The sequence below is a fragment of the Pongo abelii genome, chromosome 9, assembly GCF_028885655.2.
Source record: "Pongo abelii isolate AG06213 chromosome 9, NHGRI_mPonAbe1-v2.0_pri, whole genome shotgun sequence".
In the NCBI taxonomy this organism is placed as follows: Eukaryota; Metazoa; Chordata; class Mammalia; order Primates; family Hominidae; genus Pongo; species Pongo abelii.
The window spans coordinates 115,498,615-115,526,487 of NC_071994.2; the positions used below are offsets into that span (position 1 = coordinate 115,498,615).

General features: G+C 46.7%; 2 long non-coding RNA genes and 1 other non-coding gene across 4 annotated transcripts in view; 2 read left to right on the forward strand and 1 right to left on the reverse strand.

The window, feature by feature from the left end:
* LOC112135472 (uncharacterized) overlaps window positions 1-5,995 on the forward strand; it is a 52,644-nt gene extending 46,649 nt beyond the window's left edge. For both annotated transcript variants that reach the window (XR_010135551.1, XR_008511384.2), the window contains one exon: window positions 951-5,995. This is a non-coding gene — a long non-coding RNA (uncharacterized LOC112135472). The remainder of the gene's footprint in view (window positions 1-950) is intronic.
* A 3,352-nt stretch (window positions 5,996-9,347) lies between these two features.
* Window positions 9,348-23,937, forward strand: LOC129048773 (uncharacterized). The gene is made up of 3 exons (XR_008511387.1): window positions 9,348-12,287; window positions 22,524-22,714; window positions 23,110-23,937. It is a non-coding gene; the product is annotated as an uncharacterized LOC129048773 (long non-coding RNA).
* On the reverse strand, window positions 14,748-14,854 carry LOC112135701 (U6 spliceosomal RNA). The gene has a single exon (XR_002916938.1). It is a non-coding gene; the product is annotated as a U6 spliceosomal RNA (small nuclear RNA).
* Window positions 23,938-27,873: the final 3,936 nt, after the last annotated feature.

Sequence of the window (27,873 nt, forward strand, 5' to 3'; positions counted from 1 at the left end):
CGCCATGTAGGAAGTGGGGCAGACTCCAAATCTGCCATGCCTTGATTTTGGACTTCCCAGCCTCCAGAACTGTGAGAAATAAATGTTTGCTGTTTATACTCTGCCCAGGCTAGGGAATTTGGTTATAGCAACCTAAATGGGCTAAGACAATGATCCAGTGGGGAAATTAGGTGAATGGTGGGCTGTTCAGGTGACAGGTTTTTGTTTGTTTGTTTGTTTTATAGCTGTTGGCCTCAGATCACTAAGACAGAGATTGAACAATGTCTGGGAGATTCAAAGGATGTCCCAGCTATCAGGGCTTCATTCTCTTATTTCTTAGGCATCAACACCAAAGGGTCTCAATGAAGACGATGGGCACAGCCACATGTGAGTGTTTGGGCAACAGTGACCCACAGGAGCAGAGGGCAAAAGGAGCCTGGCCCATAATCCATGGGACAGGCAGTTTTGTGGTCCTCACAGGCCCTCTGGGGCCATGTCCCCAGCTGCCTCCCCTCTCAGGAGCAAAGAGCTACCTTGACCCCCTGGACCTGCAGTATTTCAGAGTGTGCAAGCTAAGGAATTAGGGAAGTCAGGTGTTGGGGGGATCAGCGTCTTTAAACTCATGTTCTTAGAGTGACTAAAAAGGACAGGACACACCCATGGGCTGCCACATCATGACTCTTTCAGCTTTCCTTGTTGCCAAACTTCCCACAGGGTTCTGGGGAGCCTCACCGAGCCTGCAGAGTTTCCCAGAGAGCTTGTTATTAATAGGCCATTTGTTCATCTTGCATCTTGTTTAACTCAATCTCAATGATCTGTCTCAAGCAACGGTTTTAAAAATACAGGACCTCCTCTCGCCTGAGATTCCCAAATCCTAAATGTCTCTGCCTTCAGTCATGAGCCTCCTGCCTCTCACCGTGATTGGCAGAGCTGCCCCAGGTTGCTGTTAATGATGTGCTTCTCTTTGCCAGGTGGAGATCCCAAGGCTCTCTTCTCCCAGAATGGACCTGGAGAGGAATTGAGGGGTTTAAGCTGCCCTAATCGGACCTGCCCCTTGGACCGATCTGTCCTTTATGTCCCCTCAAAAATGGGTTCCTGATGGAGACTGGAATGCATTCTGCATGGGAGGCTGGGGAAACACAGCTGGCAGGCAGCAGCATCAGGCAGACATCTGCCCACGGCAAGGTGAACACTCCTGCCAGCCAAAGATGTTTGGACTTCTTTCTTGGCCTGTGTTCAAGCCAAGACTGGGCTTGTAGTTGGCAGGAGCCCTGTGGATTTCCTTACTCAGAATGCACCAAGCCTTGTCTTTTATCCTCTGTTCTGCCATGGAAATGGTAAGAGGTTGGCTGCCTTTGAGGTGACCTGAGTCCCTGCAGCTGTGTGGACTCCCGCTAGAAGAGCCCGGGGAACTCGGAGGTGGAACTAGGTCTTCTTGGAGACTGCAAGCCTGAACCCAGCTTCCTGGGAGCATCCACAACCGAGCAGGGGGAGGGTGGGGTTGGGAGAAGTGAGCGCTCTCCAGCACAGAGCACCTTCACATGCGGTCACAGACGCAGGGACTTTTCAAAAACAGCAGTGCACCTGCCGGTCCTCATGTTTATCCACTCACAGGATTGATTTTCTAATGAAGTCCTCCTACTGCATGATTTAGGTTCATTTATATAAATTATACAGTGATTTATTTAATGACCTACTTGGAGCACTATAAATTCTACAGCATCCATGCAATTTATTATTTAAACCCCACATAAATCATGCAAGATGAGGAGACAGAATTATGTGTAAGGATCATGGGGCTTGGTTCAAATTGTCTTATGGAAGCTCACAGTGGGCTTTGTTTGGAGTGTGGAAAACAAACAGGTACATGAGCACATCAGCAATTTTTTTTTTTGGTAGAGGGGACCAGAAACCTTTGTTTCTATGCTCAAACAGGGCATAGAACCCACATGGGATTCACGGTTGCTTGGCCCTCAGACTGCAGGATGAGCAAGTACAGGCTGCCCTGCTGTTGGAAGGGACCCTTGGGCTCTGTATGACCAGGGACTGTACAATCAGCTCTCTGACATTTCAGAGCTTTGAGATGTGAACTATGTTTCATGCAGAAGTGACAGAATAGGCCCTCAGGCTCTTGTCTAAGCCCCAGCGCCTTTGCTTAAAAAATATCCTCTCTTAGGTGAAACCACCAGCCCCTTCATCTTCCTTAGTTGGTAAATTCCATCTCCATATTTCCCTCCAGGCAGTAGTAGGGAATGGAAACCTGTGGTTATTTATAAGGAAGTCCTCCCCAAATCTAGGAACAGCATCTATGACCTAGAAGCACAACAAGCAGGATAACTGTTGATGTGGTGGGTACATCACTCATTTACTCACTCATGCACCCATTCACTTATGCATTACTGATTTCAGGTACTCTCTGTGTGTATCGGAGGAAGAATGAGCTGCTATGTACAATAATTAAGGCAAACTTGAAGTCAGCCAGAACTGGAGTCAAACAGTCTTGGGATCAGACAGCGTCTGCAGCACATAGCCAGGTGGCCTTAGGGAAGTTTTTTTTAATGCCCTGCTGGTACAATGAGGATAATAACAGTCCCTACTATCAGAGGTGATTATAGAGAAATAAATGAGATAATGCACATAAAAAATTGATAACAGGGCTTGGCATATGTTAGATTCTCAAAAATGTTAGTTATTATTTGACATGGATTCTGCCCTCACAAACTGTGAAATATAGATGAGGATGCAAAAATAGTGTATAAATGATGATGGCATAGGGTAGAAAAGATAACTACTATTGAAAAAGGGCGAGGCCAGGCTTGGTGGCTTATGTGTGTAATTCCAGCACTTCGGGAGACCAAGGCAGGAGGATCGCTTGAGCTCAAGGAGTTTGAGACCAGCCTGGGCAACACAGGGAGAACCCGTCTTTAATAAGAAAAAATTAGCTGGGTTTGGTGGTATGTGCCTGTTATTCTACCTACTCAGGAGGCTCAGGTGGGAGGACTGCTTGGGCCCAGGGAGGTGAGCTATGATCATACCACTGCATTCCTCTAAAAAAAAAAAAAAAGGAAGAAGAAAGAAAAGAGGAAAAAAAAAGGAACAGATAGTGTGTTGAGCTAAGTGTTTTATTTTTTATTACTTGAATATTTTGGAATAAGTAAAACATACACATGGTACAAATTAAAAAGGCACAAAAGAGATACAGTGAAAGAGTAAGTCTCCAGCTCAGAGCTCTCCCCAGCCAGACAGATCCCCTCCTTGAATGTAGCCTCTGTTAAGTCTCTTGTATGTCTTTCCAGAGAGCTTTGGCACAATGAATATATGTATATGTATATGTGAGTTCTTTCTTTTCACACAAATCTCGGCACACCACGACTGTCCTGACTGGGCACTTTTCTTTCAACACTAAGCAATGTATATTGAAGACCATTCCATGTATGGGCTCATATAGATCTGCCTCATGTCATTCTATTGGACGGAGGACATTGCTGAGTTAACCAGTTCCACCCTGGCAGACTTTTAGTTTGCTTCCAGTATTTTGCCATCATGAGACATACTGCAATTAATATTCTTTCTTGTTGAAGAGTTTCTCAAGCTTCCATAACTAGATGTGGAATTGCTGGGTCAAGGAGTATATGCATTTGTACATTTTCTAGCAGTTTCCAACATGTGCTTCCAAGAGCTCACACCGCCTTCACTCCCACCAGCAGTGGGATGAGAATGTCTGCTGTTCACACCCTTGTCAACAAAATGTGCTACCAAACTTTTGACCTTTTTATTTTTAGGGGCCATTCATGTTCTTTTTTTTTTTTTTTGATACAAAGTCTCAACCTGTACCCCAGGCTGGAGTGCAGTGGCGTGATCTCGGTTCACCACAACCTCCACCTCCCAGGTTCAAGTGATTCTCCTGTCTCAGCCTCCAGAGTAGTTGGGATTACAGGTGTGCACCACTGCACCTGGCTAATTTTTTGTATTTTTAGTAGAGACGGGGTTTCACCATGTTGGCCAGGCTGGTCTTGAACTCCCGACCTCAGGTAATCCGCCTGCCTCAGCCTCCCAAAGTGCTAGGATTACAGGCGTGAGCCACCACGCCTGGCTGCCATTCATATTCTTTTAAATGAAGCCTCTTCACTTTCTGTGGAGGAGTCTCTATCGCTTTCCCTCGCTGATTGGAAGGAGTTCTTTATATATTGGGGAAAGTAGCCCATTGCCAATGGCATATCATTTACACCACCTCTAGAGCTGCCTTTAGTTCCAGTCAAGAGGGGTCCTTGTCTTGGCCCCACTCTGGTCTTCCATGGACTTACAGTTCTCTATAGGGTGTGGAACCAGTGGAAGTGCTCCCTCTTCTCAGTCACTCTAAGGATACACAGGACCCTGGGATTTCCAGCTCAAACAGCCCCAAGTCCATTATCCGGCTTCTTTCCCAGGTCCATCCTCTGGAAGATGGATTATGCTGCTAGTGCACACACTCCTGGAACTGTTGTTGTTTGTGTATGTGTGCATATGTGTGTATTTGTTGGTTGTGTATGTGTGCATATGTGTGTATTTGTTGGTTGTGTATGTGTGCATATGTGTGTATTTGTTGGTTGTGTATGTGTGCATATGTGTGTATGCGTGTACAGAGCATGGACATGCACACTGCATTGCTCGCAAGCAGGTGTGCAAGGCCCCTTGAGATGGAGATAATGAGATGGAGACAGGAGTGGGAGAAAAGGGGAAAGGCTGGGGCAGGCTCTTCCAACTACAATACTATGGTGTGGAACCCAAAAAGTCAAGAATTCTAAAGTCCATCCTGGCCTTCCAGGTCATTTTGAAGGCCTGCTTTGTCAAGGAAGAAGAACAAAAACATCTTTTATTTAATGGTTTATTAGCTTGATTTCTAACTTCTAAATGTGACCTGTAACACATGGGTCTCCATTTGTAATCTTGCCCTGGGCCCTGCCAATGTTAGGGCAGGCCTGACCACTTCTCTTAGAGTCAGCAGAAACTATAGAGCATCCTGGCATTTGTTTATTTATTTATTTATTTATTTAGATGGAGTCTGACTCTGTTGCCCACACTGGAGTGCAGTGGTGCGATCTCGACTCGTTGCAACCTCCACTTCCCAGGTTCAAGCAATTCTCCTGCCTCAGCCTCTCAAGTAGCTGGGGTTACAGGTGTGCTCCACCACACCCAGCTAATTTTTTTTTTTTTTTGAGATGGAGTCTGATTCTGTCACCCAGGCTGGAGTGCAGTGGCATGATCTCAGCTCCCTGCAACCTCCGCTTCCCAGGTTCAAGCAATTCTCCTGCCTCAGCCTCCCGAGTAGCTGGGACTACAGGCACACAATGCCACGCCTGGCTAATTTTTTTGTGTTTTAGCAGAGATGGGGTTTCACCATGTTGTCCTATTTTTAGTAGAGACAGAATTGCACTATGTTGGCCAGGCTGGTCTCGAACTCCTGACCTCAAGTGATCCCCTTACCTTGGCCTCCAGTGCTGGGATTATAAGCGTGAGCCACCCCACCTGGCTAATCCTGACATTTATTTGCAAGTTAGTTTGGCATGAAATCACAAGCCTTCAATGCATCATGTATTTCAGAGCTTGAAGGAAGTACAAGAAAGTCATACTCATTTTGGTCAGTTGATATCTTATCCCTATTTTATAGATGGGACAACCTAGGCCCAAGGAAGTATATTGACTTACCCAAAGGTCAGCCTGATTCTTCCCTTTTTCAGTTCCTATGATACATTTGCTAAGGGTTCCTGTGAAAACTGCTTAAATATCCAGCATTTTGTTTCACAGTCAAATCAGGTAGTGATAAAGTCTCAAGCAAGAGAGAATACATATGGCTTCAAATGCAGGATCACACTGGATTTTACAGCCGACTGGTACTGTCTGTCTTCAGATGCAGCCTCCGTATGACTACATTTCATAACAGAAGATCCTTCTTTTTGATTTTCTCTTGTGTGATCATCTGGAAGCACATACCAGAGAGTTGGAACGGCGCCATTAAAAATATTTATGTTGGTGTGGAGTTGTTTGCATCTTAGCCTGTGTGCTACACTAATAGCACAGTGGCAAACATGACATTTTCCCCGAGTAATTATAGAAACCAGCAGACATTTACAGGGAGTTGGCTGTTCATTGACATGGGAAGCACAGCCTCACAGAATGGGAGTTCTGGAATCATGGTAGCATGGCTTTTTAACCCAATTTGTGTTTCTTCCTGGCAATGACCAGAGGCCCTGCAGAGAGCCAGGCACTGACTTCAGGCCTGGGAAGCAGCCCTAGGTGAAAGGTACTCACAATCTCAGCAGGTGAACTGAGAACACTGTGCTTCTCCTGCCACTCTCCCCTTCCTCCTCCTCCCCTGTGCTAAATGGAGTCTCCAGACCTGTGTGTGTGTTGGGGGGTAGGGCGGGGACCTTCACAGATATGACCCTCCACTTCAGGGAGATTTATTACCTGTCACAGCCCTAGACCAGGCCTGCTGCAGCTTCTGAAGGTCCCTACTGCCCAGAGAGGCCGAGGGGCAATGTCCATGGGCATGCTGGAGGCAGAGTGGGGGGTGGGGGCAGACAGGTTTAGGCCCAGGGAACCAGACATCTTGGTCCCTCCGTGCCAGTCACTGTTTATGTTCTCCACTGTCATTTAGGGTGGAAACAGTATCTGCTAAGGTACTTCCCAGGAGGATGCTAAAGTTATATTTCCCTCAGATGCACTTCTAGTCTTTCTTGTTCCTACGAGGAGAAACTGGGTCACGCTGGAATCCAGTTAATATTCAGCATGGTGTGGAAGAAACATTCAGAGTCCAGAGCCAAACACCAAACAGGCTCAGGACTGAGCTTGGCTCTCCCTCACCAGCCAATCAATTTCTCTGAGCCTCAGTTTCTTCCTCTGTTAACAGGGAATGATAATGTCTATCATTTCAAAGGAGGTGATACAGGATGTGCTGACCGCAGTTTGCATTGCTCAGTAGCTACTGTTTTTAGAACTCTACAGTGCTAAAATATTTTTAACTTTACAAAGCACCATCCCTTGGCTTCTCATGAAGTGTCAGAGCTATACTGGAAGGGAAGAAGGGTGGGTATGATCCCCCTGTGGCAGAGGAGGAGGGTAAGGCTCAGAGAGGTCTTTAAAATTTTATGTGGCAAATATTCTTGATCATCTGTTGGGTTCAGAGCACCAGACTTTCCACACGCAATTCCTGTCCTTGAGAAGTTTGTAAGCTAATGAGCAAGGGTGACACGTGCAGTCAAATAAATGCTTACTGAGGGGAGGAACTTTGGCCTTGCTCACTGCTGGATCCTGAGTGGTCCATAAATGTTTGTTGGCTAAATGGCATGATTCTAATGTGAGACACAAGGAAGGGTCATAGCAGATTTACACACTCAGAAGAGGGAAGAGGAATTCCAACTAGGAAACATGGGAGTGCTTCCAGGAAGCAGTCACATTTGGTCTGGGCTTTGAAGTGCTGGCTGGATCTTGACAGGCTGAGATGGGAAGGAAGGATATTTCTAGAAGCAGGAAAATGGGTGAAAGCACTGACCTGCCATTGTAGGCTCCATTAAGGAAGCATGAGCGATGTGTCTTGGTTGGAGTTTGGGGTGTGTGATGCCCAAGTTGGGGCCAGTAGTTGGGAGGCCTTATGCCCAGGTTGCCCAGAAAAAGTCCCACTTTACGACTCTTGTGGATCAATGAACAGCTGTTAATGATTCCTGGTGTCCCTTTTTACTTTCAAAATTGTTCCAGTTTGAAAGATACATCATGTGCTCACTCTGTCTATAGCGAGAGATGAGGTTATGAGGAAGACTTAGGAAGGGATTAAGGGAAAGAGCCCAAAGAGTCTGGACTTAAACGCTTGACTGGAGTCCCACACTCCAGTGTTTACAGTGGCCATGATGTGGGTGAACAGGTGAAGCTGGTGGGGTGGGCAGCTGCTGTGACCCAGCTCCAGCTGATGGCTCCAGGTAGACATACGGACCCTTGCCAGCTCTCCTGGTACTTGAGAAAAGCCAGAAACCTGAATTTTTATATGCATTTCCTGATATTAAAATTATCATTCAAAAATTTTACAAACGCTATATAGGTCAAACAAAACTTATCTGCACACTGCATCTGGCCTGAGCCCATGGTTCTGTCCCTCTGCTGGGCAGTGGGGAGCTGGGGGAGATTTCTGAGGAGGGGAGTGGCCTGGCGAGAGCTAAATGTCCCCCTCACCCAGGTGTCAAGGTGGCGTCAGGAGGCACGAGGTTAGAGGGAGGAGTGCCATTAGGCGCTCTTTGACACAGTCCAGCTGGCTCACGAGGCAGATCTGAACAAAGGTGGGGCAGTGGGGATGCAGATGGACAAAAGATGCCAGGCACAAAAGAGGCCTGTTGGGGGAGAAGCTGCCCCCTGCCTGGGCCTGGAAGGTGTGGGGGGAAGGGTGCAGTGAAAATGAGGTGGGAGGCCTCCAGTAGGTTTGTGGCTTTCATGCTGTGAAAGTCACAGTCTCCACTGCAGGCCAGAGGGTCCTCGGGTCCCAGCCCTGTGAGGCTTTGCTTCCTCTTAGGGAGGTCCTGCCTGGAATTCAACAGCATCTTTGGTGAGAGAGGAGATCCTAGGACCTCTGGTGGTGCTAATACCAGAGGCTAGCTCCTCTGGGCAGGGAAGCCAGCTCCCTCTGAGTTGAGCCGGTCACTGAGCTGGCTCAAAGGGTGGAACGACGTGGTTTCAGTCCCGGGGGGTGCACTGCCTTCACAGGTGGCCTCTGGTGATGTGTGAGGAGCCCATTATAAGCTTGGTTAACTTATCTGGGGGACATATGCCATCTCTGAGCCCTCACCAGCAGCATTTATGGTTCAGAAGATATGTATTTTTTTCTTTTTTAGAGCAGGTATTTCAGATAGCTGCAAACAGCCATCTCCTCACTGGGCCGCTTCCTGCCACCACAGCATAACTTGGTGATTCTGAGTCAAGGGATAATTCAGGCCATTGAAGTCAGAGGTGGACTTCTCATCCTGGGGCATTGAGCAAGGGATGGGTCAGCAAAGCCAAAGCCAAGCCTGGAAGGAAGCAGTCACAGAGGATTGTTTCTCTACTCCCTGGCCCCATGTTCACTGTCTCATCACACCCACCTCATGCCTCACTCTTGTCCATCAACTCATCTGCCTGCCTCCCTCATCAGGCCATGAGCTCCTTATGGGGAAGGAGCGCATCCATTCTTTATCTCAAAACCAGCACAGTGACTACATCAGGGAAGGAGCACAACAAATGCATGAATTAACAGCAGCAGCTGCAGCAGCAAACACTGATTTTTATCAAATGCTGGTTACCTGTCCAAGCCCTTTACAAATCCTTTACTAAGTCTCATTTTACAACTATTCTATAATGTAGGTACTATGTTGTGTCCACATGAGGCTTAGCAAGGTTAGGTATCTTGCCCGTGGGACACAGCTAATAAATATTAAAGTCGGTCTTTGACCCCCAAATCTGCTGATCCTAGAATTAATGCTCTTACTACCATATAATCATGTGCCATTGATCTGATATTTATTATTGCTAATTCTCACCACGGCCTTGTGAGGCAGATCTTATATTATTCTCCTATTGTAGGTGAGGAAACTGAGACTCCAAGGGGAGAGGAGAGATAGGGCAGCAAACTGGAGAAAACAGACCAAATCAAGTATCAATCAAACTGCGACCTATTACAGGCAAGAAACACATACCTGCTAGACAGTGCTGACTGTGACTCTATGTAGGACACTGAGTCTTCACTCAGTAAAATACCATTCTGATGGAGAAGAAATAATTTTATGCCATTGCCATTCTTCTTCTTCCCTCTAACATTGTGTAAGTGCAATGTAGTGATGAGCTCTAGACCCTTTGGGTTTAAATCCTAGCCCCACCGTTTAATAGCAGTATGATACGGAACAAACTCCTCAACCTCCCTGTACCTCAATTTCCCTATCTGTAAAATGGGGATAAGGATGACTCCTATCTTACAAGGTTTTTGTGAGGCTTAAAATGAAGAAATACCTATGTAACAGGATGTGTAAAAAGTTTCTGCTATGGCACCAAGATACAATAGAGGCTGAAATGCAAAGGCGGAGTTATACCCAGACTATAGTAGATGAACAGCAACTAGTTCACTACTTCTTGAACCCCATAATCATAGGGGGATACTAAAGTACTGAGAGAGATTGAGAAGTCATACCCTCGGCCAGGTATGAGATCTGTAGGCTGAAGGAGGCCAGAAAAGGTATCCTGCCAAGAGAGGGCTCCCAACACTAGCACTAAGGCACTGTGGGGTGTCCCTGTTGGGGGCAGTAGCTGGATGTGATGGTTAATTTTATGTGTCAAGTTGCCTGGGCCACAGAGTGCCCAGACAGTTGGTTCAACATCATCCTGGGTGTGGCTGTGTGTTTCCGGATGAGATGAACATTTAAATTGCTAAACTGAGTAAAGCAGGTTGCCTTCCCTAATGTGGCCTCATCCAATCAACTGAAGACCGGAATAGAACAGAAAAGCTGAGAAAAGAGGGAATTCCTTTGTCCTGACTGCTTTGAGCTGGGACACTTGTCTTTTTCTGCCTTTGGAGCTGCACCGAAACATCAGCTCCCTTTGGTCTTTAGCCTGCTGGCTTTTGGGTTAGAACTACACCATCAGCAATCCCAGGTCTCCAGCTTGCCAACTGTAGATCTTGGGACTTCTCAGCCTCCATATTTGGGCAATCCAATTCTCTATCTATCTATCTATCTATCTATCTATCTATCTATCTATCTATCCTCTCTCTTTCTATCTCTATCATCTATCTATCCATCCATTCATCCATCCACATGCTATCGATTCTGTTGCTCTAGAGAACCCTGACTAATTGAAGTTGAGGGGGAGGGCAGGAAATGCTAGCAGAAGAGGCGCTGCCCTTATTGAGGAACCCATGAAAGTGCCACATAAGAAACATGGTTGGTGTTAAAGCCCTGCCAGGTCCTGGGAGTGAGAGACATCTTAAGTCAGGGCCAGTCCGGGTGTGAGACAGGAGGCGAAGGAGCAGTAAGTGAGATGGGAGGAACAGAGGGAGAAAAGGAGAAGCTGATGACATTTGCTTCCCACGTGGCCACTGGCCCCTTTGGCTGGTGAGGAGTAGAAACTGACAGGCAGGAAAAAAAAAAGGTCACATATCAATTCAGGCTCCTGAGAGGCAGAGATTTGTTAGGGGAAATACCTATGAAGGATAAAGGGAAAGGAAGCAAGATTAGGCATAAAGGCTTTGGTCCATGGTTCAGGAGTGGGAAAGAAGGAGGACTGGGTAGGAAAAGTCTCAGATGCAGTGCAGTGGGGAGCGGGTCTGGGCGAGGTTGGCTAGTCCCCTCGCTGGCCCTGGCCAAGGTTGCCCATCAGAAGAGTTCCTGGCAGGCAGCAATGGCCTGGTTCTAGCACCCTTGCAGCACTCAGATTTTAGATGGGGGCGTCCCTGGGAACTGTAGCCTTGGTGCAAATGTGGGGCAGATCCCAAGTGTGGCCACTGGGCTGTCAGTCAACTCTGCTCCTCTTGGTGGGTTTTCCAGAAAGAGGTTTGAGTGGCTACCCCCACGGCCACCACAGGCCACACCCCATACCACTTTGTTTGTTCCCCACAGTCACACATGCTTCAAAAAGCCCCCACGCTGCAGAGCTCAGCTGGACATGGGGAGAACATTTCACCTTTTAGTCAAGTCTTTACTTTTGGTTATTGCGTGGAATTAACCATTGTAATTGTGGACTTAAGGCTGTTTGTACTTTAAAGTGACTCCAGAAGTTTTATTAAGGGGCCAAAAGAACCATGTGGACTGAGTTTTTATCCAAGAAAGCCCACCCCCACTGAGGAGGCATAAATAAATTGTGAGACTCACAGTAAAAAGACCTTTGTGACATCACTTCCTGAGTCCTTCTTGTTTAATGCAGTGGTTACAGCTATAAAGTGCTTAGAATAGTGCCTGGCCTACAGTAGCCACTAAGTAGCAGAGGTTAGCTTTAGGCAACCTGGAGGTCCTGGAAAGAGGAGAGAGGAAAGACTGGGGACAGTAAAGGAAGGGGGAAAGCAGAAGGAGACAGAGGCAAATGTGTCAGTGTGGATATCCAGCCCTATTTCTAGAAGCTGGGCTCTGGGGTGCCCCACTCAAGCATGAGGCCTGGTCTGATTCCAGCTCTGGGAGGGACCTGGGGCTGAGAGGGAATGGCAGAGGTTCCATCTCTGGAATCAATTGGTTCATGAAGCCACTGTGTTTGGAGGAGGCAGAGCCCCATCTGTCCAGCTGGCTGAAGCCAACTCTCCGAGGAGTGTGTGTACTTCCCTGGAGGAGTGGGTATGTGTTTTAGGTTTCAGAGAATGACCCCCACGCTGGCCCTCCACCAACATCCACCATCTCCATCAAGCCCTGCCAGTGGCTATGAAGAGATCTGTATAAGTGAAAAGTCCATTCCTGTCTCAAGGTGCCAAAAATATAGGTAGGAGGAAAAGATGTGAATAGAAATTTGATAATAAGGACTTAAAAGCTCAAACTAAAATCTCCAGGTGACAATGAAGAGGACATCAGGATGTTGCAAACTTCACAGCCCTGTGAGTGCTTCAGGCCAGGGTTGCTGTAGGAGTTCAGCGTGGAGGGACCGTTGGACCTGGAGTCGGACAGGTGGAGTTAGGATCGCATTTCTAGCCTCACTTGCTGGTGACCTTGGATACAATTCCTTAACCACTCTGAGCTTCAGTTTCCTAACCTGTAAAGGGGACATAGAATACAGGATGGGGCTTGAGCTGCGTCTTTCACTATGAGGAGAGTTTGGTGTGTTTCTCATCACAAGGTAGATTATAGGGTGTGGGCCATCACAGCAGAGAAAAAGCTTGGAGGAGGGAATGTTTGTGGTGTTTTGGTCAAAAGTGCCTGTAAACCTCTGATTCGGATGGGGGTAAGATACAGAAAGTTGAATGGAAAGCTGATTTGGATGTTGACAGTGTGGGGGTCCTTGAATTCCAGGATCCTAGTAATAGCTATGATCACTTAGCTAGTAGCATGTGCTGAATTGTGACCCCCGCCAAGCCACCCTTGGCCAAATTGATTTTTGAAGCCGTAGCCCCCAGTACCTCAGAATGTTACTATATTTGGAGACAGAATCTTTATACAGGTAAGTAAGGTAAACTGAAGTCATTAGGGTGAGCCCTGATCCAGTATGACTTGCATCCCTTCAAAAAGAGATTAGGGCACAGCATGTACAGAGGGAAAACCACGTGAAGACATGGGAAGAAGATGGCCATTTACAAGCTGAGGAGAGAGGTCTGGAACAGATCTTTCCTTTATGGCCCTCAAAAGAAACCAACTGATTGACACCTTGATCTTGGACTTTCCAGACTCCAGAACTGTGAGACATTTCTGTTTGAGCCACCCAATCTGCAATATCTTGTTATGGCAGCCCTAGCAAACTAACATAGCTAGTGTAAGCACTTTACATGTATAATTTTATCAATTGCAGTGGGAGCATTTTTTTCTTTTTCTTTTCTTTTCTTTTTTTTTGTTATACTTTAAGTTCTGGGATACATGTGCAGAATGTGCTGGTTTGTTACATAGGTATACACATGCCATGGTGGTTTGCTGCACCCATCAACCCATCATCTACATTAGGTATTTCTCCTAATGCTATCCCTCCTGACAGGCCCTGGTGTGTGATGTTCCCCTCCCTGTGTCCATGTGTTCTCATTGTTGAACTCCCACTTATGAGTGAGAACATGCAGTGTTTGGTTTTCCATTCCTGTGTTAGTTTGCTTAGAATGATGGTTTCCAGCTTCATCCATGTCCCTGCAAAGGACATGAACTCATCCTTTTTTATGGCTGCATAGTATTCCATGGTGCATATGTGCCACATTTTCTTAATCCAGTCTATCATTGATGTGCATTTGGGTTGGTTTCAAGTCTTTGCTATTGTGAGCACTGCTGTAATAAACATACGTGTGCATGTGTCTTTATAGCACAGTGATTTGTAATACTTTGGGTATATACCCAGTAATGGGATTGATGAGTCAAATGGTATTTCTAGTTCTAGATCCTTGAGGAATTGCCACACTGTCTTCCACAATGGTTGAACTAATTTACACTCCCACCAACAGTGTAAAAGCGTTCCTATTTCTCCACATCCTCTGTAGAATCTGTTGTTTCCTGACTTTTTAATGATTGTCGTTCTAACTGGCGTGAGATGGTATCTCATTGTGGTTTTGATTTACATTTCTCTAATGACCAGTGATGATGAGCTTTTTTTCATATGTTTGTTGGCCGCATAAATGTCTTCTTTTGAGAAGTGTCTGTTCATATCCTTGATGGGGTTGTTTGTTTTTTTTCTTATAAATTTGTTTAAGTTCATTGTGAATTCTGGATATTAAACCTTTGTCAGATGGGTAGATTGCAAAAATTTTCCCCCATTCTGTAGGTTGCCAGTTCACTCTGATGATAGTTTCTTTTGCTGTGCAGAAGCTCTTTAGTTTAATTAGATCCCATTTGTCAATTTTGGCTTTTGTTGCCATTGCTTTTGGTGTTTTAGTCATGAAGTCTTTGCCCATGCTTATGTCCTGAATGGTATTGCCTAGGTTTTCTTCTAGGATTTTTATTGTTCTAGGGCTTACATTTAAGTCTTTAATCCATCTTGAGTTAATTTTTGTATAAGGCATAAAGGAAGGAGTCCAGATTCAGTTTTCTGCATATGGCTAGCCAGTTTTCCCAGCCCCATTTATTAAATAGGGAATTCTTTCCCCATTGCTTGTTTTTATCAGGTTTGTCAAAGATAAAAATATAGAATGCTTCATGAATTTCCATGTCATCCTTGCACAGGGGCCATGCTAATCTTCTCTGTATCGTTCCAATTTTAGTATATGTGCTGCCGAAGTGAGCACGGGAGCATCATTTTCACTATAGAGTGGTTACAGTCTTGAGCTGACTCCTTGGTTTTGTTCCTGACTTCACCATGTATAGCTTGGACATCAAATGCAGATGATGATGGCAATGGAGGTGGGGTTGGGAAGTGGCGTGTGAGTGGTGGGGAGATTTACTTAGAACTGAAGCAGGATGAAGCCATACACTGTCTAAAGTGCATGCCCTGGACTTGGTCTCTGGATGACATCTATGAGCCCTGTCATCCCTGGAAAACTTCTTTACTGGTTTTACCTGGATCCTGACCCAGATCTCTCTATAATTTGCCACTGAAGTGTTTTTGTGTCCCAGTAGCACCTGCCTGTGATAGCTGTGCATTGATAAGTCTTCAATGTAGCCTGCATGCTCCGCTCTGCCATCCTCAGCCCTCAGTCCCCTTCCCCAGCTGCCATGACCGACTTCCCTGTGCATAACAAGGTGTTAGTCATCAACTGGGTGCTGGGGTGAGGGAGGAAGAGTCAAATGGGATTGAATAGTGTTGAGTCGACTTGAGCAAAAGAGACACCACTAATGGAGGAAAAATGATATGTAAGTTGGTATTACACGTGGCTTTTTAAAGCATAGGGGACTGGTGGTCAGTAAAGAACTGAATGCAGTCAGAATAAGAAGACTGACTAACTTCATTGACTTTTAAAAATATGTATATTTTTAATAGTTTTCTTCATTTAAAAGAAACATTTATTATAAGCAATTTAGAAAAATTCTCTCAGAGAAGTGAAAAGAGAGAGAAAAAATTTACCCATATTCTGATCACAGAATAACTGGCGCACTGAGCAAGTGGAAATCCCCAAAGTGTAAACAAACAACTTTCGAACTGGTTTTCAAACTGTTGTTCAAGTTGGCTCAAACCTGCTCTCTGCCTGGTACTGTTTTGTTCCTTTGGTAAATCTAGGGCAGATGCCTTGACTCCTTTTTCCCCTGTCAAATAAGGGAAGTTCTCTTATAACTTTTAATCACAAAACAAACTCTGTCAGTGATTTAATTAATTAATTAATTTGTAATTGAGATGGAGTCTCACTCGCTCTGTCACCCAGGCTGGAGTGCAGTGGTAAGATCATGGCTCACTTCAGCCTCCACCTCCTTGTTCAAGTGATTCTCCTGCCTCAGCCTCCCAAGTAGCTGGGACTACAGGTGCCTGCCACCACACCTGGCTAATTTTTGTATTTTTAATAGAGACGGGTTTTCACCATGTAGGCCAGGTTGGTCTTGAACTCCTGATCTCAAGTGATCCGCCTGCCTTGGCCTCCCAAAGTGCTGGGATTACAGGTGTGAGCCACTGCTCCTGGCCTCTGTCAGTGATTAAAATGTCCATTCTGTGTAGAAGCAAAATTCAAGGTTTAAAATGTCTCTGTAACAAAGACTGACAACTGTCCACCAAAATCCTTTTCCCCTTATAATAAAAGTTCTAATCTCATGGCTGGCCAGCAGACTCCATTTCCCAGTCTCCCTTGCAGTTAGAAGTGGCCATGTGACTGAGGTCTAGCCAGTGGAATGTGAACAGAGGGATAGGTTTCATTTCTAGGCCTGTCCCAGAAACACTTCCCATGGGTACTTCTTCATAATATCTCCTCTTTCTGGTTGGCTGAGATGGGAGTGATCCAGATCTCTCTATAATTTGCCACTGAAGTGTTTTTGTTTCTCAGTAGCACCTGCCTGTGATGGCTGTGCATTGATAAGTCCTCAATGTAGCCTGCATGTGGGAGTTATCTGTTAAAGATCATCAGCCTGGGACCCTAACTGCGTGGATGAAGCAAAGCCCACTGCCTTCCCTACTACCCTAACCTGGCACTTTCCTGTACTGTTACATGAGCAAGAAACAGACTTGTACTGTATTGAGTCACTGCATGTTTGGGACTTTTTGTTACTGTAGCCTCTCACACTCTAACTGATACGCTCTCCAGCTGTGGTCTGTCAGGCTAAAAGCCTGTATTGGGAAAAGGAAGCACAATGAGCTCTCTGTATCCTGCTTGGTACCTCCTCACCCCATCCTCAATCTACTGACTTACTAACTGCAGTTTCTGAACCCTGTAGGGTTGGCTGGAGCGTAGAGGAAGCGGGAGAGGCAAGAAAGAGCTTACTTGGCTGGGACTGTCATGATCTTGCTGTTTTGGTGCCCCCATTGTTTTGGTAGACATTCAAAGTTGACCCTTTTTCTTGTGGGTTGCTTTTGTGGGGTGTGCTAGATATCTTTATTTGTCTCTCCATAGCCAACCTCTCATCCTCCTTCACCCTACTTTGTTTCCTGGGCTGGTGCATGTAGAATGTATCAAAGGGCTCCCTTACCTTTCAGTGTCTGCTTGAGTTTGGTGAGTGGGGATCCCTGGCAGGAGTCTGGAGAGAGTCAGGGGAGAGAGGCTGGGGGTTATTCCCCTGGTTCCCTCTCTGTGGGGTCGACATTGTCTGGCTGCATCCCTCCATTGAAGGTTGCAGCTTCCAGCAGGTTCTCTGCAGACACTCCTCCCTGTACCTGGGCTCCCAGTTCTGCCCTATTAGGATGCTAAGGCTGTTATTAGCTTCAGAACACTGTACTATTCCCCCAAGGTCTTCTGCCCCACTCACAGCTTCATACATAATCTTTTTATTAATCTCTCCTCGAATGATCTAATTTGAGTGCCACCTATTCTGCTATGCCCCTAATACAGTGGGTTTTTTGAGATGCCCTCACCTGAAGCATCCAACAGTGTGCACTTCTGGTGATGTGGGTGATGCATCTGCTATGCTGCTGCTTATAATTTGTCCCTCGGCTCCTGAGCATTCTGTGATCTGTCCTTTCCAAGTGCTTCAGAGAAATGGGGGCTCAGAGATGTTCTGTGACTTGCCCAGGGCCCAAGAGTTAGTGGGTGGTTGAGCTGGTGCTCTTCTCCCTGCCATGTGCCACTTGCATTACCAATCACTTTCCCAAAAACAGTTCTGCCAGGCTGTACTCCCACCAGCTAAAAAGTGAAATAATCCTATTTTTCAGCCTGACTCGAGTGCTACATGGATAAAAGAGTGAGTTGATGGAGCTGGCCTTGGGCAAGCTCATTCTTCCGGCATGTGGACAAATGCCTGACAAGATGATTATATCAGGAAGTTACAGGAAGGAGACAGAACAAGCAATTTAGGCCTGGATTCTGCTGTGCTCTCGCCAAATGAGATAGCCAGGGACTCAGTGAGAGGAGGTGCCAGCAAGGGGCCCTCTGGGCAGGTAGGTGTGGCCAACTGGCAATGTTTGCAAACACTTCAGCTTGAGTGGAGGCTGAATCTGCCACCACCACCTCCTCCCTAGCCCTAAAAACATCGTATACTACTTGGGCATCTCTTGGCAAAGGCAGCGTTGACTCACAGCCCCTCAGCCTTAAATCCTAGAAGCAGTGTGGGATGTGGCCATTGCTCTGTTGCCTGACGCCCCCTAGAGAGCAAAGCTCTTGCCAGCCCCTCAGCCTGGGTTTTCCCCAAAGCAGATCCAAGTGGATCCAACTGAGGCAGTTGCAGGCATCAGGAGTTGCTCCCTCAGGGTGCCTTCTTTGACGCCACCCATGGGCTGGGTACTGCTCCTAGATGCTTTCACGAGGCCCTGTTCTTATAACCTCTCTTATTTCTTTTATTTATTTACTTATTTGTTTGAGATAGGATCTTACTATGTTGCCCAGGCTGGAGTGCAGTGGTAATATCACGGCTCACTGCAGCCTCAACCTCCCAGGGTTCAGGTGTTCCTCCTGCCACAGCCTCCTGAGTAGCTGGGACTACAGGCATGCACCACCTTGCCCAGCTAATTTTTTTGTATTTTTTGTAGAGTTGGGGTTTCGCCATGTTGGCCAGGCTGGTCTAAAACTCCTGGGTTCAAGTGACCCACTCACTTTGGCCTCCCAAAGTGTTGGGATTACTGGTGTGAGCCACTGCGCCCGCCATCCTTTATTATTTCAACAAATGTTTATTGAACACTGACTACTGTTGACCTTTCATATCTGTGGATTCTGCATTTGCAGATTCAACCAACCTTGGATTTAAAATATTTGGAAAAAATACAAATAAAAAATACATTATAATAACTATTTACATAGCATTTACATGGTATTAGGTATTATAAGTAATCTAAAGATGATTTAAAGTGTAAGGGAGGATGTGCATAGGTTATATGCAAATATTACATCATTTTATATGAGGGACTTGTGCATCCTCGGATTTTGGCATCTGTGGGGGATCCTGGAACCCATCCCCCTGGCTACTGGATGGTGACTGTATGTGCCTAGGCCTATGCTAGAGCCTCGTTCTAAAATTTAGACTCTCTTGTAAGTAACCCTTGTTATCATTGTTTTGTAATTATTTCTTTATCCCAGAAGACACCAGGTAAATCACTGACTTTAAAAATTTAAATATTCTTATTTTTAGCTTGGCTAGAATGCTGCATGAATTTTGGGAGGCTATGTCTTTTTGTTATTTTAAAAATATTTTATTAAAAAATCTTCGTAGCCTAGTGCCTTGTGCATTACCTACAAACAGAAGATACTCCATCCATGTTTACTAAATTAATGAATGGATGTGGCATTTGGTATTGGCTATTGAATAAGCTGGGGCTTGGGGATCCCTTGGCAGTTTTTTTTTTTCTTTCTGTCAGGGGAGGAAAGCAAGTCTGTCAAGTGCTGTGCAACGAGATATCCAAGGCCATGGGCAGAGCTGAGCTCAGAGCTCAGAGTTCCTGGAGTGTCCACACCTCTCTCCTTCGTGCTTCTTGCAGCTCCTGTACCCCTTACCCTGGGGAGGCCAGTATGAATGCATGAGGCACATGTGGGGACTCTGCTTCTGCGTTCGGATACTGCATGCCATCACCATTATCTCTGAATGTTCCAGATGAGAACACTGAGATCCAGAGCTGCCGCCCCTCAAGGCCTCTAGGCAGAGAGGTGGAGTGGAGGCTAAGTCCATTACCCTTCAGCCACCCAGCACTGCTATGCCAATGGGTTTACCATTTCAGTGCCTCCTCACTGGTCTAAGTGACAGACACTGACATTCACACATTCTCAGCCAGGGTGGGTGGCATCATGCCATGGATGGCACCAAATTGGGTGTTGGGGAAGTACCGCTGTGTCCCTTCCCCCCAGCCCTCCCAGCTCATTGACCCCAGCTGTGCATGTAGCAGGGGCTCAGGAAATAGGTATGGGAATGAATGGAGTAATCTGCCTCAGGAATCTTAGAACAACACAAAAACAACCTTACCAACAGTACTTGGTCTAACACTTCATAGTCCTCTAAGTGGTTTCACTGTATTATCTTGTTTCATGTACCTGCTCTCATTTGAAATTGTTGCAGGGTATAAGCATATAATTAAAATACCAATTAAGTCACATTCTGAAATACATCAGGCTGTGTGTGAGCATGAATTAGGAAAAAGTCAAATGACAATTCATCAATCTAGGACTCATTCCCCAGGTGCAATACACAGCCTACCTCCCCTGCATCCCAGTTTTGCTCCAGGTATGTTACAGTCCTCACTGCACGGTGCCTTATTAATTGTTCGTCATGTTGCTCTCTTGTCTCCTTTCTCGGGAATTCTTCCTCCCTTTTCTGTATGTGAAAGAAAATCTTCCTTAATCTTCAAAGCTCTGGTCCTGGAGTTCCAATTTTGTTTGTGCTTTTGTAACACCTTTTCCCCCCTCCATTCTTGCAGACTTTGCTGTTGCTCTGGATGCTGCTGCAGGCCTGCACTGTATCACTTCTTACATTGTATTGTAATGATTAACTTTTCCCTTCCCTTCCCTTCCCTTCCCTTCCCTTCCCTTCCCTTCCCTTCCCTTCCCTTCCCTTCCCTCCCCTCCCCTTCCCTCCCCTCCCCTCCCCTCCCCTCCCTTCCCCTCCCCTCCCCTCCCTTCCCTTCCCTTCCCTTCCCTTCTTCCCTTCCCTTCCCCTCCCTTCCCCTCCCTTCCCCTCCCCTCCCCTCCCTTCCCTTCCCTTCCCTTCTTCCCTTCCCTTCCCCTCCTTCCCCTCCCTTCCCCTCCCCTCCCCTCCCCTCCCCTTCCCTTCCCTTCCGTTTCTGTTTCTGTTTCTTTTTCTTTTTTGAGACAGAGCCTCACTCTGTTGCCCAGGCTGGAGTGCAGTGGTGCAATCTTGGCTCACTGGCAACCTCCGCCTCCTGGGTTCCAGCGATTCTCCTTCTGCAGCCTGCCAAGTAGCTGGGATTACAGGCGTCCACCAGCAAGCCCGGCTAATTTTTTATTTTTAGTGGAGATGGGGTTTTGCCCTGTTGGCCAGGTTGGTCTCAAACTCCTGACCTCAAGTGATCTGCCCAACTTGGCCTCCCAAAGTGCTGGGATTACAGGTGTGAGCCACTGCGCTCTGCCTGTAATGACTAATTTTGTTCCATTGCATCAGACTGAGCACCTTGAGGGTAGGGCTATTTTATTACCTCTAGTGCCTGGGACCCTATAGGCATTGAATGCATATCTGTTAGATGAAAAAAGAGATGTCCCTGGGGCACTTGGTGGCCTGGTCAAGTCCTTGGCCGATTGGCATTTGTTAACCTTGCTGTTCCCCTCATCCCTCAGCCCAGTGCCCAACAGAGAAGGCTTGCTGGTGGTTAGGCCAGCACTGGGAGTATAGCCCTGTTTCTGCACAAAGCTGCTTGCCAGGCAAAGAATAAATCTCAAATGTTACAACCTGCGTGCTTTATTTTTTAATCATTTAAAAAAAACCCCAAAACTGTAAAACAAAAAACCCCACAAACCCCACAAAAATCCATTCTCTTGGCAAACAATATCCCCAGGAAGGATTATGGAAGATTTGGCTTCTCTGAATGCACCTGGCAGTGTATTCTATGTTGCATTCTCCAAAAAACAATTGCCTCTGCAGACAGTAGATAAGACACGTGAGTGTGTGTGTTTGTGTGTGTGAGTGTGTGTGTGCATGTGTAAGTGTGCACACACACACACTGAGGACATGGTATGGTTGAAAGGGTATGGATTTCAAAAGCCAGGCAGACCGAGGTTCGAGTCCAGCTGGACTGTCACCAACAGTATGACCTAGGGCATCTGTAAAATGGGACTAACAAAACCTATATTGGGAGGTTGTGTGAGGATCCAAAGGGAGCCACAGCACCTCCGGAACTCTCTGGACACTCAGATGCTCTCCCCAAAGGGCAGAGTGGAGGCTGAGGATGCCCTTCAGGTCCTGGAAAGTTCTCTGTCTCCTGGAGCCTTATATGCATGATCCTTGTCCCATTTTTGTGGCATTTGACAGTACTGCCTGTTCTTTATTTTTTTTCTCTTTTCTCTCTCTCTTTTTTTTTTTTTGAGGTGGAGTTTCACTCTTTTGGCCAGGCTGGAATGCAGTGGTGCGATCTTGGCTCACTGCAACCTCCACCTCCCAGGTTCAAGCGATTCTTGTGCCTTAGCCTCCTGAGTAGCTGGGATTATAGGCGTGCACCACCAGGCCTAGCTAATTTTTGTATTTTTAGTAGAGATGGGATTTCATCATGTTGGCCAGGCTGGTCTCAAACTCCTGACCTCAAGTGATCCACCCACCTTGGCCTCCCAAAGTTCTGGGATTACAGGCGTGAGCCATCGCGCCCGGCCATTGTTCTTTGTTGTTATTCTTCCTAATGAGACTGGAAGCACCTCAAGGGTGGGGCCACATCCAGTACTTCTTTCTGTCTTGCAGAGGAGAAGTTCATGAGGTGGATTGGCCTGATGGGTCCTGGCTCCACTGGGAAGACCCCTGGAAGAATCTGAATCTTCTTGGAGGACTTCTCTGCTCTTCTTCTAGTTCTCCACCTCCAGGCTGGGAGAGGGTCCTGACACCAAAAGTTCATTTCAGAGTCTGCCTTTCAGCCCTTCCTCCTGGTCAAAGGTGTGACTATGGCTGGCATGATGGGATGGAAAGAACATGGGCTTCTCAATCTCCAGTCTAGCACTAGTAAGCTGTGGGAGCTGCAATCCTCTCAGACCTCCGTTTCCTATTCATAAAAATGGGAACAATAACACTACCCTCATGGGACTGCTTCTAGGTGCAGTGACAGGGCAGCAGCACCATCTAGCACATTAAAGTGCTCAGTTTTTCTTGCTAATACCATAAGGAGATTTAAAATATAAATGTATCTATAAATTCCTGGACTCCAGTGTTGCCCCCTTGAATAGAAACTACTGGAGGTTGGGTTCTGAGAATGTGAATTTTTGAGGCACTCCCAATGAGACTCTGAGAAGCTGCGATGTTTGGGAATGACAGCGTTTCCATTCTTCAATTCCAGATGCTATTCATAATGAGATGCGCTACCGATAACAACTTCTCAGGAAAAAATGTGTGAATTACCAATTACATTTATACATTTCAACCTCAGACACATTAAAAATTGCACCCCTGGACTGTGCATTGTCTCAGCTGTGGTCACAGGACTGAAGGAGAAGTCCATGTGGTGTGAGGCAATAACCATGACTGTGATTAGACGGCAGCCTTGATGATCACCTGATATACGCCATGCTGGGAGGCCAATGAGACTGCTCTGCATCATCTCCCAGGTCTGGGATGCAGAGTGTCGGGGAATCAGTCCTGTGTCTCTCTTCTCCAGCATCTCTCAGCTGGATGCACTGGGCTCTCTTTGTGGTTCAGACCTTCAGGAGCCAAGCCAAATTGAGTCAGAGCATGCTCCTCATCGTCTGCCCCACCACTGAGAGGGGTCAGCCTTCACCTGGCATCTGGCAGACCAGTCTGCACCGCAGGGCTTCCTCATTGTTGTTGGAGCTTCTTTGCTCCTCGCAGAGTTGGGAAGGGTGGGAGGGCCTCTGTCAGAGCTGTCTGCCCCTTTCTCTGTGTTGGCTCAGTCCCTAGGACTGTGCTTGTGCATTGATTTCCCTCCTTGGTTCATTGTATTTGTCAGGATTCAGGCAGGAAAACACAAACCAGGCTTGGTGTATCCGACAGAGAAATTTAACACTGGCTATAGAATGTGTAGATGTTGGAAGGCTGGGATGGCAAGAGGGAGACTGCGAGGTGGCCCAGGGCTTATGACCTATAGGAAGCTGCTGCCCCAGCTAAGGCTGGGGGAACAAAAAGAAGGACGGTTATCATTAGGATCTGGGATGCAGAGGAGGGGCCGTAGCCTTGGGAGCAGTGCTGTGGAGGAGGGACTGCTGCAGCTAGAGCTGAGATGATGGAAATAGCACAGCTGCTTGAGAGACATCACCTGAAGAAGAAGGAACGAGGGAAAGAATGAGAGGAATAGAAGATCAACACTACTCTCCCAGCATCTCTTATTGAGAGAGCTTGTGAAGAAGTCAGCTGACAAAGGAGCCAAGTGTGACTGAGCAGTGTGCAGAGAGTGTGGTGGGCCTGGGAGACAATAAGCAAACAATAAGTACATTCAGGCAGTCAGCACAAATTTACTAAGTACCTTTTTTTTGAGACTGAGTCTCACCCTGTTGCCAGGCTGGAATGCAGTGGCGCGATCTCGGCTCACTGCAACTTCCGCCCCCCAGGTTCAAGTGATTGTCCTGCCTCAGCCTCCTGAGTAGCTGGGACTACAGACACACACCACCACGCCCGGCTAATTTTTGTGTTTTTTACCGGAGACGGGGTTTCGCCATGTTGGTCAGGATGGTCTTGATCGCCTGACATCGTGATCCGCCTGCCTCGGCCTTCCAAAGTGTTGGGATTACGGGCGTGAGTCACTGTACCTGGCCTACTAAGTACCTTCTAAATGCCAGACACTGTTGTGATGCTGGGGAGTGAGCAGGGAACAAAACAGAAAATTCCCTGCCATCTAGGAGCCAGCATCTTAGTTGGGGAGACAGTGGGCAAACATAAAAAAAGTAAAATATGTAATCTCTTAAATGGCAGTAAAAGCTATAGAGAAAATGAAGACGGAAGGCGGGCAGGGAGTGGTGGGAGTGGGTGGGCGGGCAGGAAAGGTCTCACTAAGAACAGTTTAAGCAAAGACCTGGAAGAAGCCATGCAGCGAGCCCTGAGGCTCTTTGGGGAAGAGCATGGCAGGCAGAGACACAGCAAGGGCAAAGGCCTTGAGGCCTGCCTTGGTCAAGGAAAAATAAAGAGGCCTGAGGAGAGTGTGCGAGGGGAGAAGAAGTAGGAGATGAGGGCAGGGGGATACAATTGAGCAGTCTGGGCTCCAGAAATAAAAAAAAGGGGACCTCTTAGGATAAGCGGGCCACCTAAAAATTCTTTATGCAGGTTTTTTTTAGGCCCTGGGCTCCCTCTGACTGATGACCTGGGTGACTTGCACCGACATCCCCTTCCTCCTCTTGTAGGATCATAGAGAGGTCAGAGGATGGGGCTGGAGGACAGACCCTGCAGGGCCATCATAATGGCTTTGGCTTTGATGCTAAGTGAAATGGAAAGCCTTCTGCCCTGCTCAGTGCCCACTATCTCCTCCCCACACCCCAACTCAGGAGTGGAGCTCTCTGCCTTGACCCCCAGCTCAGTTACTGGGATTCTCCTTCCCCTGATCCCGGCAGACACACATTCTCAACTAGTCTGCAGGCTTCCCCAAAACAAAACCCCTGCCTATTTTACATATCACTGCACATCTAGCTGGGGCTTGGCTCCCAGTAGGGGCTTAGTAAATACCTGGTGAACGAATGAGCAGTTAAGCAGATCCTCAGATCTCACATTGGTCACCAGCTTTGTGACTTAGCTCCTCAATCAAAGTCAATGTCAATTGGGTGCACAAAATCAGTCCATTAGTTAGCTGGAATCAGCCAAATAATAAAGCAGTTGCTTGACTGAATTTCTAAACTGGCCACATGAAACCTGTGTGGTTACAGTCTCAGTCTCCATGAAAACTTTGGGGCTGCAGTGTTACTGCACAGAAGGTGTGTCCACTCCACTGCTTTCTGATAATGATGGAGGTTTTTTCCCCCCATTTATTAGTGATGAAGGGTTTGTTGGAGATAATTGTATTTTTAGCAGCACAGTTAATGAACTAGCTAAGCATCAATAGATGAAATCATAAAACCATTAAACACCAAGAGCAATAATGGGAAACTGCGTCTGGTGGTAATGAAATTAAGTGTCTTTATGAGGTCACTTTATTACTTTTATCCTCGGCTCTCTTGCCCTCCTGAGTACATGGTGACTGCTGCTCCTAATTGCTGTTTCACTAAAATGCACAATGCTCTCCATTTTGTTTTAAATTCCATGTATTTCTAGGGCCTTCAGGATCACTAAACCCTCCACCAAGAGAATGCAATAGAAGTGGCAGTTATGAAAGTTTCTGGAAGTGGCCCAGTAGTACAGAAGAATGAAGATAGCAGAAAGAGTTGAGAAGGAATTAAGAAAGACCTACTGGACTCTACTGAGCCCACACTGATGAGTCATGTGGTCAAGGATGAGCCCATGCAACTTTGGCATAGCCTCCAAAGCCAGGGCAAAGTCACTCACAGAGGGACTGGGTGGCTATGGTTATACCTGTGCTTGAACCATACTTTTCAGCTTGGGAGCAAACTCATGTGCATAATTTCCTTTGACCCTGTGGCAATCCCATATGATACGTTTTTACTCTCACTTTTCAGATGAGGAAACTGAGGCTCATAGAATCACCCAGGTCCTGCTGCTGCGTAGAGGGCAAAGCTGGTGTGCTTTCCCCATGCCAGAGGCCTTAAGGGTCTGAAGCCAACTCACTTGCTAGTGATTTAAACCTTGTCCAGCCAAACTCATGGCACCATACTTAATGCAATAATTCAAGAAATATTCTTTGAGTATCTACTGTAGGCTAGGGATACAATGAGCAAAACAGAATCCTTCTCTATCCTCAGGAAACTTAGATGTAGCTGGGGAGAGTTCCACAAGCAACAACGTGCAGTGAGTTAGGTGAATCAGAGAGAAAGCACCATGTTACGGAAGCTGCTGGCAGGAGGCTCCGATCTCATCCACAGGACAGAGAAGCCTTCCTGGAGGAAGCAAGGTTTGAGCTGAAACCTGAAGGGTAGAAGATAAATAGATGAAGGAGGGGGAAAAGCACACAGGCCAGGAGGAAGCCTGCACAAAGGCGTGTCTGACATGTAAGAGAGATTGGTGGCTGAGGAACTGGATTGATTTAGGAGGTATCATCAATTGATAAGGCTAAGGAACTGATTCAATTGTGGGGCTCAAGGAGAGACAGGAATTAGGAACCTGCTCCCCCCGAACCCCAGTTCCTGGCGTGGCCACTTGTGGGATAGCAGTGCATTTACTGAGACAGGGAGTGCTGTGGAGGAACCTAATGGTGGAAGTGAGGTTGGGAGAAGATAATGAATGGTTATCTTGTCTATGGCAATGAAAATGAGCCCTAAAAGGCAGTTCAGCTGACCCAGCTTTGTTATGATCTCAGGGCCAAGAACTGAATTAAAGCCCCAATGTAGACATGGTGTTAATTATTTCATTGAGGCCACTCATTAAGGCTGTAAACACTGAGTTTGTTTCCACGCTACTGAGAAATCGAAAGGACAGAGTGAAGCGTCAACATGATCGTCACCAGCTGGAACAGTCAGGCTAAACACGATGAAATTTAACAGGGACAAATTTAAATTACACTCCTTAGGTTCGCAAAATCAGTTGTTTCTGTAAAGGATGAAAAACCTGACTTAACAGCAGCTCATGTCAACAGAACCTAATAGAGTCAGTTGGCTATGAATTCCACACAAGCTGACATGGTGATGTGGCTGCCTCTTTGTAAGGAACACGGCTATACTGCAGCCAAGCAAGGATACGCCGAGGTAAACATCCTGCGTGACTCAGCCAGTTTGTAGTGCAGGAGCATAGCTCCACTTGTAATCACAGCCATGTAGCCATAACATGGGAAGGCTCATCACTTGGCTCGGAGCCACTATCATCTGTAAAAGGTATAATTGCCCTGCTGACACTGTACAGGCATGCTCGTGTCCAGAGAAAGAGAGAGAGAAAGCCAGAGCTGTCTGTTTTGTAAACGGACAAAGGGGAGCCAGGACGCAGCTTGGCTTGCTTGTGCCCACAGGGCAAGAGTTAAGCTACTAACTCTGAAGGGAGAGCTGGTTGTGCAGCTGTA